General features: G+C 43.1%; 1 long non-coding RNA gene across 1 annotated transcript; it reads left to right on the top strand.

The window, feature by feature from the left end:
* The first annotated feature begins 1,093 nt into the window (after positions 1-1,093).
* On the top strand, positions 1,094-12,599 carry LOC139184862 (uncharacterized). Its single transcript, XR_011568358.1, has 3 exons — positions 1,094-1,200; positions 5,242-5,457; positions 10,615-12,599. It is a non-coding gene; the product is annotated as an uncharacterized lncRNA (long non-coding RNA).
* Positions 12,600-12,999: the final 400 nt, after the last annotated feature.

Here is a 12,999-nt window from a genome sequence, read left to right as displayed (position 1 = left end):
TATTGATTGTGTTAAAGAGGTCTCTCCTTGGATCAGGGTCAATGACTTGACATAAACTTACTAGGGACTCAGGCTGGTATTAGTTTTCAGATTCTTGTAAGCTATCCAGTTTGTTAGATTTCAGTAATCTAAGGAACATGACAGCATGCCTCTTGTTGAATACTTTTTTTTTTTGCCTATGTTTTATCTTGCTTAATCTTTCCGACTGCATACTCAATTGAGATATTAAAAAATAACTTGCATTAAGTAACAATGTATTTCAATTGTTTTTTTTTAATTTTAAGAAGTCTGTCTTACAAATAAAAGATGCATAGTTAATATTACATAGGAAAACTGGTTACATATCTAATTAAAATGGAATGCATTTTTCACAATTAAATATGTGTTCAATTGATATACATTCAACAGTGTACTTCAAATTACTAGTTGTATTGTTTCTGATGACTTCCAGGAAATCAATATACATGAGTAAATTCATGGACAACCTACCTATTAGTACGTTAAACCTCAATTCTGCAAGAAAAGACATTCAATGAGTTGAAATGTGTAAAGTTTTCAATGGCAATGTGCATAATGTAAACATTATTATATATCATGAGGATATTAGTAAAAACATCTTCAAAGTTTTTCCTAGATGGTACAGAAGCTGTTTTGACAAGGTTTTAGATTTTGCAAAAAATCCAAAACAAACACCTCAAAGTTAGAGTTCATTAATTCTGTCATTCAACAATTTTTTGTTTTAGATCTTGCTCTACTCTGCTACTGTTCTAGGAACTGGAGATTTGATGGTAAACAAGACATATGAGGTCCCTGCCTTTATGGAGCCAAGGAGCTCCTGCACAGGCAATATAAGTGAACAAATAGAAACATGTGAATTCAGATGAGATGGAGAAAATGATGCAGGGTGGGGCCTTGGAAAGGTTGGGAGAGGGTGGAATTACCAGATGGTAGGAGCAGAGTGTGGTCCTCTTAGAGAAGGTGAAGAATTAGCAGCAATGTGACTACAGAGGAGAGGAGAGTGTGAAAATGCGTGGGAGGAGTGTTCTAGGTAGAAAATCAGCAAGTGCAGAGACCAGATGTGGCTCTGAGATTGCGTCTTAGAAGCTGTATGACTGTAAGGGAGTGAGCAAGGAGCATGGTGCAAAAGAAGAAGCAGAGGCTTACTTGGGGGCCGTAACTCGAAGCCCCAGGACAGACCTGGTAAGGAGCTTTCATTTTTCGTTTTATTTTCAATGTGATGGGAAGCTGGCTAACAATTCACATAGGAGCAACGTTCTGTTAGGAGAATCGACTGGTGAGGAGTATAAATAGAAACACTGATGCAGAGGCAAAGACGCCTTGAACGTTGCTGATGCCCGCCCAGGTCTCTTCTCCTTTCTCACACAGGGCAAGAACCCAGCCTTCTCTGGACAGTCACGTGACTTCCTAGGACGCTCTTCTTACTTGCTATCATTCCAGAAGGAGTTGCCAGTGGGGTGTAGTGAGAAATCAGAGAGGGAGTCAGACACGGGGCCTGAGTCCATTGGCTCTTTTTTTCCTCCTGGCTGTGTGGTCAGGGCTATGGATGTGACAGCTGGCCAGAGAGGCAGGCGTCTTGGGCCATGGGGCAATGCTATGCTGGCAGAAGAAGGTAGAAGGATGTATACCTCTCAAATACCATGTGAAAGGATATAGGCATACTTTGTTTCATGGGAGCTTTGTTTTGTTTTGTCTCAAACATGTTGCACTTTTATACAAATTGAAGGTTTATGGCAACCCTGCATTGGTCAAGATGATTGGTGATATTTTTTCAACAGCATTTGTTCATTCTCACAGTATATCAAACTTTTTTTTATTATTACTTTTTTTGTTATGGTGATCTATGATCAGTGATCTTTGATGTTACTGTTGTAATTGTTTTGGCACTTTTTAGCAATAAAGTACTTTTTAACTGAGGTATATAATTGTTTTTAGACATACTACTATTACAATTTAATAGGCGACAATATAGTCTCATAACTTTTATATGCACTGGGAAACAAAACAAAACTGTGTGACTTTTTGCACTACTCATTTTATTGTGGAGTCTGGAGCAGAACCCACACTATCTCTGGTGAATTCCTATAAACATTTTTGTTTAAGCCACTGATGTTTTGGGATTTTTAGCTCAAGCAAATATAATTCCAGTTAATTCAGTAGACAACAATGGCTTAAGGAGACACAAAATTGCTTGGATTAGGTACATAGGGTAGAAGGTGGGAATTTTTGGATATCAAAGCGTATTCTGAAAGTAGAATCATGAATGTTTACTGATCTGAATTTTCTGGATGAATGTGGGTGATGAGAGAAAGAGAAGAACTAAGGACGGCTCCCAGGGGTTTTGCCTGAGTAACCAGTTGGATTGGAAACATGGATAGCAAAACCAGCTCCTGGTGCATGATTATAAGGGGGTGGATTTGTAACAAAAACAGGAGCAACTTCCCTATGAAGTACTTCTGTTTTTGCAATGAAAAGAAGATCTTTAGCTGAGAGGGAATGATAGATAGGCTGTTGAATGCTTAAGGAGAGAGAAAAGATGTGGAAGGGAGGTCTGATAGAGAAGGTGAGTGAGCTGGGAGATGTGTTGCTACCTAGCACTGAAAATTCAGTCTTTGTGATAAGAAGTTTCAAGTAAGACCTTCTTTTACCACCAGCAGCATCACTGGATAATCTTTCCCAGATCACATTCAGCTGGTCAGATGTGGACACACAGAGTTGGATTTAACCATAACAATAGTCTTACTTGGAGAATGCAATAGGGGATGGAGGGGTTAAAGCCCTGAGGATGTGTGAAGGGAGTTGCCATAGTAACGGACCTGGAAATCTACTCTGGGTGAGCAGGGAGGGATGGACATGAGCAAAGAGGTAGAACAAATGAGGTGGAGGTCTCAGGGCAGAGGAAGTCATATCCGTGTAGAAGTACCAGAGTAAGTGAGCTGGAAAAAATGAGACACTGGGCCAGGGAATGTTTTAATTAAAGATTCTGTAGGGAGTGTGGAGCTGGTAATAATAAGTACAAGTAAATGGTCACGTGAATGGAAGGCAGAAGTGGAGGAGGAACGTCTATACTGGAGGTGAGGGAATTGGACAGCAGGGCAGGTGTTAGGGTTAGGGTTAGAGAGAAGGCAATGGCACCCCACTCCAGCACTCTTGCCTGGAAAATCGCATGGATGGAGGAGCCTGGTAAGCTGCAGTCCATAGGGTCGATAAGAGTTGGACACGACTGAGCAACTTCACTTTCAGTTTTCACTTTCATGCATTGGAGAAGGAAATGGCAACCCACTCCAGTGTTCTTGCCTGGAGAATCCCAGGGACGGTGGAGCCTGTTGGGCTGCCAGTCTATGGGGTCGCACAGAGTGGGACACGACTGAAGCGACTTAGCAGCAGCAGCAGCAGCAGCAGGGCAGGTGTTTGATGACCCTTTACCTGGGTGTGCAAGTCCCTGGGGACAATGATCAGTGCATTGATGGGGAGAGATGGAGTCATGTGGGTGCAAGCTCTGGACTGCCCAGAAGAGTGGTGGGGGATTTTTCGGAGTAAAGGGGGCCATTCGTAATAATCTCCGTGTGCTTTAAGGATGCTGGTGGGTCATCTGCTTGGTTTCACTTTACGAAAGAGAAATGGACAGTGGTCTGGGAAACAAGGAGGATATCATCCCATCTCTGGGCCCTGCAGAACTCATCACATGGATGAGAGCCATCTCTTGAGAGGACTTCCCATGGAAACCATGTCTTCAGAAAGTGGTTGGGTCTGTGTGAGAGCTGGAAGGAGACGCATTGATAACCAGACTCCACCAAAAACAAAGTCAGACAGAAATGTGGTGTAAAGAGAAAGCAAAGCAAACTGAGAACACTCGTGCTGACCAACCTCTGGAGCACTCTTCAGACTTGAACACGTGCAAAACATCTTCCGTGTGGGAGGTGGGACTGGGGAGTGTGAGAAGGAGTGAGCGCTCCCTGTCCTAACCTTGTGAATAAATCCAGCTGTCCACTGAAGCCCTAAGGAGCATTCAGTAGTCGTAATCTCTCAGAGGGCATACTTGAAAGTCAAGTTTGGACAGGCTGGGTCAGATTGTCTCTGTTTCACTCTCCCTATGCCTTCCCTGGGCTAGAGGAAAAGTCAGAGGATTGTCACATGGGTGCCCTGTAGTGATTTAGTAATGCCTAGAGCAAAAGGTCCGTCTAGTCAAAGCTATGGTTTTTCCAGTGGTCATGAATGGATGTGAGAGTTGGACTATAAAGAAAGCTGAGCACCGAAGAATTGATGCTTTTGAACTGTGGTATTGGAGAAGACTCTTGAGAGTCCCTTGGACTGCAAGGAGATCCAACCAGTCCATCCTAAAGGAAATCGGTCCTGAATATTCATTGGAAGGACTGATGCTGAAGCTAAAGCTCCAGTAATCTGGCCACCTGATGTGAAGAACTGACTCATTGGAAAAGATCCTGATGCTGGGAAAGATTGAAGGCAGGAGGAGAAGGGGATGACAGAGGATGAGATGGTTGGATGGCATCACCAGCTTGATGGATATGAGTTCAGGAGTTGGTGATGGACAGGGAAACTTGGCATGCTGCAGTCGCCAGGGTCACAGAGAGTCAGACATGTACGAGCGAACATGTCTGAACTAAATGCCTAGAGACCCTGAGAGGTGTATCCTTTAGATCTAATTCCTGAAGTGTGAAAGTGGAGCTCAGATGCTCTTTCCAAATCCAAGAATTGATTGTTGTTCATTTGCTAAGTCATTTCCGCCTCTTTGTGACACCAGGGACTGCATGGCAGGCTTCTCTGTCCGTGGGATTTCCCAGGCAAGATTCCTGGAGCAGGTTGCCATTTCTTTATCCACAGGATCTTCTGGACCCAGGGAATGAACCTGCATCTCCTGCTTGGCAGATGAATCATTTATCCCTGAGCTACCAGGGAAGCCCCAAGAATTGGTAACTTCAAGCCATTCTTAATGTTTAAGACGTACCAGTGAGTTTTCAGAAAGAGATATTCTAAGAACAAAAAATGTTGATACCACCCCTTCCTGGGCTGCGTGTACACACACATATACACATACACCTGTCATTCAAACCTCATCATGTCGCCTCTTGCAAGTACCCTTGGTTCCACACTTATCCTTGTTGAGTACTTACAAGACTATGTAATTTGCCTCTGTTCTTATCTTCTTACTAGACTTGAAAACAGAAGCTGTTTTGTTTTGGTTTTTTATCATTGTGTTTCCAGGGCTTCCCTGGTGGCTCAGCTGGTGAAGAATCCACCAGCAATGCAGGAGACCTGGGTTCGATCCCTGGGTTGGGAAGATCTCCTGGAGAAGGGAAAGGCTACCAACTCCAGTGTTCTGGCCTGGAGAATTCCATGGACTGTAGAGTCAATGGGGTCACAAGGAGTCGAACACAACTGAGTGACTTTCACTTTCACTTTTCCAGAACTCAATAAGTGGTAGGTGCTTAAGAATTGTTTATTGGCTTTAACAAAAAGAAAGAATGAATATACAAATGCCCTGAGATCCCTTACAAAGTAGGAGGCACTGTTTTGTTTTCACTTGAGGCACATCATACAGGTCTCGTTTCCCCTTATCCTAAATTGGGCCAGCACATCTGAGTTCCCTTTGGCTGTTTAAGCGAAGCCACCCGGTGGAGGCGATGAAAACGGCCGCAGTGGGGTCCATGGATGTGATGCATCTTCAGTATGAGGCTGACCCTTTGCAAGTTAGGGGTGGTCATGGGAGTATCCGTCAATCCAGTGAATGGACCCTGATGTAATGCAAGGCCCTCACAGACATTTGCTCATCCATTAAAGTAATTTACCTGTTCAACTCTGCCTGCCTTAAAGAACAGAAGGCTGAAATATAAGTATATTTTAATGAATCCATTTGAGCTTCCCTGGTGCTCAGCTAGTAAAGAATCTGCCTGTAATGCGGGAGACCCAGGTTCAATCCCTGGGTTGGAAAGATCCCCTGGAGGAGGGAATGGCACCCCACTCCAGAATTCTTGCTTGGAGAATCCCATGGACAGAGAAGCCTGGCGGGCTACAGTCTATGGGGTTGCAGAGTTGGACACAACAGACCAACTAACACTTTCACACTTTCAATGAATTCACTTACATGTTTCATGTATGTTCTTGGATAGGTTCTTCCAAAACCAAAGAGAACCTAAGTGTATCAGTGAAGCAAAACAGCACAGAAATAGCATCAGTGATCAAAGCCCCATTCATACTATAATTTCCTCCCACAAACGCATTGCTCTCTGGTCACAGTCACCTTATAACGTACCCATGCAAATAAGTGCTTCTGTGTGCTGAAGGCAAAGACCATATAAAACCCAGTGGTGTTAGGGCAGGAAGAGACTTGGCCTGGTCTCCACAGGTAACAACCTACTGTCAAAGGGGACTCTTGTTCCAGTGATGCTGTTGTTGTTCAGGCTCTGAGTCATGTCCGACTCTTTGCAGCCCCGTGGACTGCAACACGCCAGGCTTCCCTGTCCTTCACCATCTCCTGGACTTTCTTCACATTCACGTCCATTGTGTTAGTGATGCTGTCTAACCATCTCATCCTCTGACATTCGCTTCTCCTTTTGCCTTCAATCTTCCCCAATTTCAGGGTCTTTTCCAATAAGTTTCCCCTTTGCATCAGGCAGCCAAACTACTGGAGCTTCAGCATCAGTTCTTCCAATGAATATTGAGGGTTGATTCCCTTTAGGATTGACTGGTTTAATCTCCTTGCAATCCAAGGGACTCGCAAGACTTCTCCAGGACCACAGTTTGAAAGCATCAATTCTTTGGTTCCCAGCCTTCTTTATGGTCCAACTTTCACACCTATACATGACTGCTGGAAAAACCATAGCTTTGACTATATAGACCTTTGTCCCAAAACTAATATCCCTCAAAAGAGAGAAGTTGAGTCTACAATTTAAGCAATTCACAAAGGATTGAGAAAAGAGTAATTGCCTGTGAACAAGACAAAAGAAGGAGTTTCATTTCATACTTTCATTGCCATCATAAGGAGGCAACAGAGAGCCTGAAAGTGCCTGAGTGTAGGCTCATGTCACACTCCAAAGCCACATGCAGACTGCAAAAAAATCCCACAGTCAAGAACCTGCTGATGAAACTCAGACACACTGCCTGGTATGATTCTTGTGCAAACTATACATTTGGGAGCTAATGTGGAAGGAGTGTGCAGAACAGCTAAGATTCAGTGTTGGCTTAGTATCTACAGATGGGGGTCATCAGTTCAGTTCAGTTCAGTCACTCAGTCATGTCTCTTTGCAACTCCATGAATTGCAGCACGCCAGGCTCCCTGTCCATCACCAATGCCTAGAGCTCACTCAAACTCATGTCATCGAGTCAGTGATACCATCCAGCCATCTCATCCTGTCATCCCCTTCTCCTCCTGCCCCCAAACCCTCCCAGCATCAGAGTCTTTTCCAATGAGTCAACTCTTCGCATGACGTGGCCAAAGTACTGGAGTTTGTGCTTTAGCATTATGCCTTCCAAAGAAATCCCAGGGCTGATCTCCTTCAGAATGGACTGGTTGGATCTCCTTGCAGTCCGAGGGACTCTCAAGAGTCTTCTCCAACACCACAGTTCAAAAGCATCAATTCTTCAGCACTCAGCTTTCTTCAGAGTTCAACTCTCACATCCATACATGACCATGGGAAAAACCATAACCTTGACTAGACGGACCTTTGTTGGCAAAGTAATGTCTCTGCTTTTGAATATGCTATCTAGGTTGGTCATAACTTTCCTTCTAAGGAGTAAGCATCTTTTAATTTCATGGCTACAATCACCATCTGCAGTGATTTTGGAACCCCCAAAAATAAAGTCTGACATTGTTTCCACTGTTTTCCCATCTATTTTCCATGAAGTGATGGGACCAGATGCCATGATCTTCATTTTCTGAATGTTGAGCTTTAAGCCAACTTTTTCACTCTCCTCTTTCACTTTCATCAAGAGGCTTTTTAGTTCCTCTTCACTTTCTACCATAAGGGTGGTGTCATCTGCATATCTGAGGTTATTGATATTTCTCCTGGCAATCTTGATTCCAGCTTGTGCTTCTTCCAGCTCAGGGTTTCTTATGATGTACTCTGCATAGAAGTTAAATAAGCAGGGTGACAATATACAGCCTTGACATACTCCTTTTCCTATTTGGAACCAGTCTGTTGTTCCATGTCCAGTTCTAACTGTTGCTTCCTGACCTGCATACAGATTTCTCAAGAGGCAAATCAGGTGGTCTGGTATTCCCATCTCTCTCAGAATTTTCCACAGTTTATTGGGATCCACACAGTCAAAGGCTTTGGCATAGTCAATAAAGCAGAAATAGATGTTTTTCTGGAACTCTCTTGCTTTTTCCATGATCCAGCGGATGTTGGCAATTTGATCTCTGGTTCCTCTGCCTTTTCTAAAACCAGCTTGAACATCTGGAAGTTCACGGTTCACGTATTGCTGAAGCCTGGCTTGGAGAATTTTGAGCATTACTTTACTAGTGTGTGAGATGAGTGCAATTGTGTGTTAGTCTGAGCATTCTTTGGCATTGCCTTTCTTTGGGATTAGAATGAAAACTAACCTTTTCCAGTCCTGTGGCCACTGCTGAGTTTTCCAAATTTGCTGGCATATTGAGTGCAGCACTTTCACAGCATCATCTTCGGGATTTGAAATAGCTCAACTGGAATTCCATCACTTCCACTAGCTTTGTGGGTAGTGATGCTTTCTAAGGCCCACCTCACTTCACATTCCAGGATGTCTGGCTCTAGGTGAGTGATCACACCATTGTGATTATCTGGGTCATGAAGATCTTTTTTGTACACTTCTTATGTGTATTCTTGCGACCTCTTCTTAATATCTTCTGCTTCTGTTAGGTCCATCCCATTTCTGTCCTTTATCAAGCCCATCTTTGCATGAAATGTTCCCTTGGTATCTCTAGTTTTCTTGAAGAGATCTCTAGTCTTTCCCATTCTGTTGTTTTCCTCTATTTCTTTGCATCGATCACTGAGGAAGGCTTTCTTATCTCTCCTTGCTATTCTTTGGAACTCTGCATTCAGATGCTTATGTCTTTCCTTTTCTCCTTTGCATTTCACTTCTCTTCTTTTCACAGCTATTTGTAAGGCCTCCCCAGACAGCCGTTTTGCTTTTTTGCATTTCTTTTCCATGGGGATGGTCTTGATCCCTGTCTCCTGTACAATGTCATGAACCTCCGTCCATAGGTCCTCTGGCACTCTATCAGATCTAGGCCCTTAAATCTATTTCTCACTTCCACTGTATAATCATAAGAGATTTGATTTAGCTCATACCTGAATGGTCTAGTGGTTTTCCCTACTTTCTTCAATTTCAGTCTGAATTTGGCAATAAGGAGTTCATGATCTCAGCCACAGTCAGCTCCTGGTCTTGTTTTTGTTGACTGTATAGAGCTTTTCCATCTTTGGCTGCAAAGAACATAATCAATCTGATTTCAGTGTTGACCATCTGGTGAAGTCCATGTGTAGAGTCTTCTCTTGTGTTTTTGGAAGAGGGTGTTTGCTATGACCAGTGCATTTTCTTGGGAAAACTCTATTAGTCTTTGCCCTGCTTCATTCCATATTCCAAGGCCAAATTTGCCTGTTACTCCAGGTGTTTCTTGACTTCCTACTTTTGCATTCCAGTCCCCTATAATGAAAAGGACATCTTTTTTGGGTGTTAGTTCTAAAAGGTCTTGTAGGTCTTCATAGAACCTTCAACTTCAGCTTCTTCAGTGTTACTGGCTGGGGCATAGACTTGGATTACTGTGATAGTGAATGGTTTGCCTTGGAAACGAACAGAGATCATTCTGTCATTTTTGAGATTGCATCCAAGTACTGCATTTCGGACTCTTTTGTTGACCATGATGGCTACTGCATTTCTTCTAAGGGATTCCTGCCCCCATACTAGATATAATGGTCACCCGTTCCAGTCCATTTTAGTTCACTGATTCCCAGAATGTCGACATTCACTCTTGCCATCTCCTGTTTGACCACTTCCAATTTGCCTTGATTCATGGACCTAACATTCCAGGTTCCTGTGCAATATTGCTCTTTACAGCATCGGACCTTGCTTCTATCACCAGTCACATCCGCAACTGGGTATTGTTGCTATGGGGGTCATAGGAGCCATTACAGACCACCTCCATGATTGGTCCTGCCTCAGCGAGGGACCCAAGGCCCACAGAGCCTGTCAGGAGAAGGGCAGGAAACTGTTTCCAAGATCTAACAATCATGTGAGCACACAGAAGTGTTTTCAGAGAAATGGGGAAAGAAGGAAGATGGACTCATTTGTCCAGGGAATGATGCAGTGCTTTGGTCCTTAATAGTAGCTGTTTGCTATGAATAGTTACTACAGACCATCATCTAAGGAAACACAAGATCCTTCCTGTATCTAAGTTTTCAATTCTGAGACCAGACACAAAGTCCATTTTCAGGAACTAATACTGATGCTTGCCAAAACTTTGTTCTTGGTTCATGGTGAAATGGGAAAAATAATGCTAGTGTAGAAAGCTTTGGGTCAAGCTAAATATAGTCATAAGGTCCAGTTTTGCTTTTTCTAATTAATTTTCTACCCTTTATTGGTGCTAACATGTCTTTTCTTTTATAGATTATAATGATATATACGGGGCTTCCCAGGTGCTGCTAGTGGTAAAGAATCCACCTGCCAATGCAGGAGATGCAAAAGACATGGGTTCGATTTCTGGGTTGGGAAGATGCCCTGCAGTAGGATATGCAACCCGCTCCAGTATTCCTGTCTGGAAAATTCCATGGACGGAGGAGCCTGGTGGGCTACAATCCATGTGGTTGCAACGAGTTGAACACAACTGAGCGCCACCAGCACCAATGAACTGTATGAGCTGAGAGCTGAATCCACTGGGATCACGTCCTTGTTGGCACAGTAAGAGATGAGTAACCCTACCAGACCTCCACTCTCTTTGGGGATTTTCACTGCTCCAGAAGGAACAGAAGCAGCTGCCCCAGAGGGCGGTCTTGACTCTTCCATGAAAAACTTGGCATTCTTGCAGCATCCTAAAGGTCAGGGGAAGGTCTGCTCCCTCTCTCTTTCCTAGAATGTGTCTGCCCAAGACACAGTTCTAAGAGCAGAACACAGAAGAAGCATTCTGCTCATTACTCATAAAAGCAGGGCATTATGAGTGATTCATGGTTGTGTCATTTCAGAAAATGATGTCCTGAGGACTCCCTCTCTCCGGAAGTCTCTCTTCAAGGGCCTTTTCCCTTTAGTCTTTTAGGACATCTTGGTCTCATCCACCCCAGCCCTTCCTTTCTTTTTCTTTCCTTTTTTTTTTTTAACCTTCCTGATCCACAGCACCTTCTTTCTCCAGTTGGGATCATTCACAGTAGAGAAGCTCACACAGAGACCACAGGATGTCGTGGAGAAACTACTGGTCTGATCCTAACAAGGACGTTTTCGAAACTAGACTCTTTGGAGGCTTTCATTTCTGTTGAAATTATGTTTAATATCTCTTCTAGCTTTAAACATCTGATCTAGGATTGCTCATAGGTAAATGTGTTTTCTTTCACCATAATCACATGAATTCTCCCGGAATCCAGCCCATGAGTCCTGCTACTCCCCTTTGTTTGTATGAGGCCATGTCTGGTTGAAATCCCATTTATCCACTTTTTCATTAAACTGTTCGTTCACTCAATCTTTTCTTATTCGTCAAATGCAATTGAAAAATTACCTCCTGTTTTTCTCCACACGTGTGAATGGAAAAGCAATAGCCTGGTTTCTGCAAGGCTAGCTTTCTCTTCTCCCCTGTAAAGTTGTCATCTCCCTTTCCTCTTAAGTCTCCCCCCACTTTGTGCTTTATTTAGAATTCTGTTGTAAAACGTGTAGTTCTGTGTCATTTTTCATTGTTCATGTACCTCCCTCTCTGAATGCAGTGTGAGCTCCTTGAAGGTGGGAACTTGGTCTTACCATTTTAACTGCCTAGACTAGATTGTGGCCTACAGCAACCTCAACTATCCTTCACAAAGTCGGTGGGAATGCAAACTAGTACAGCCACTATGGAGAACAGTGTGGAGAGCCCTTAAAAAACTGGAAATAGAACTGCCATACAACCCAGCAATCCCACTGCTGGGCATACACACTGAGGAAACCAGAAGGGAAAGAGACACGTGTACCCCAATGTTCATCGCAGCACTGTTTATAATAGCCAGGACATGGAAGCAACCTAGATGTCCATCGGCAGACGAATGGATAAGAAAGCTGTAGTACATATACACAATGAAGTATTACTCAGCCATTAAAAAGAATACATTTGAATCAGTTCTAATGAGGTGGATGAAACTGGAGCCTATTATACAGAGTGAAGTAAACCAGAAAGAAAAACACCAATACAGTATATGAACACATATGTATGGAATTAAAAAGATGGTAATGATAACCCTGTATGAGAGACAGCAAAAGAGACACAGATGTATAGTACAGTCTTTTGGACTCTATGGGAGAAGGTGAGGGTGGGATGATTTGAGAGAATAGCATTGAAACATGTATATTTTCATCTGTTAAATAGATTGCCAGTCCAGGTTTGATGCATGAGTCAGAGTACTCAGGGCTGGTACACTGCGATGACCCAGAGGGGTGGGATGGGGAGGGAGGTGGGAGGGGGGTTCAGGATGGGGAACACATGTCCACCCATGGCGGATTCATGTCAATGTATGGCAAAACCACTACAATATTGTAAAGTTAAATAAATAAATAAATAAATGGGGGAAAAAAAATCCTTCACAAAGCCCTTTCTAAATTCCAGGAACCGTCTACTCATTTTACTCGTATTTAGTCATTTAGTCCTGACAATGATCCTATCAATGATTTACTGGCATCACCTCTGCTATATAAAAGAAACTGAGACTCAGGGAGTTGAAATGTTGAAATGATTTGGTCAAATTCACACAAATAATAAGAAATAGAGCTGGGGTTCAAGTCCAGTAGACAGGTTCCTAATTTCATGCAATAAGTATTATACTA

Source organism: Bos indicus, chromosome 9 (genome assembly GCF_029378745.1).
Source record: "Bos indicus isolate NIAB-ARS_2022 breed Sahiwal x Tharparkar chromosome 9, NIAB-ARS_B.indTharparkar_mat_pri_1.0, whole genome shotgun sequence".
NCBI classification, from domain to species: Eukaryota; Metazoa; Chordata; class Mammalia; order Artiodactyla; family Bovidae; genus Bos; species Bos indicus.
This window is presented reverse-complemented; position numbering and strand designations above follow the sequence as displayed.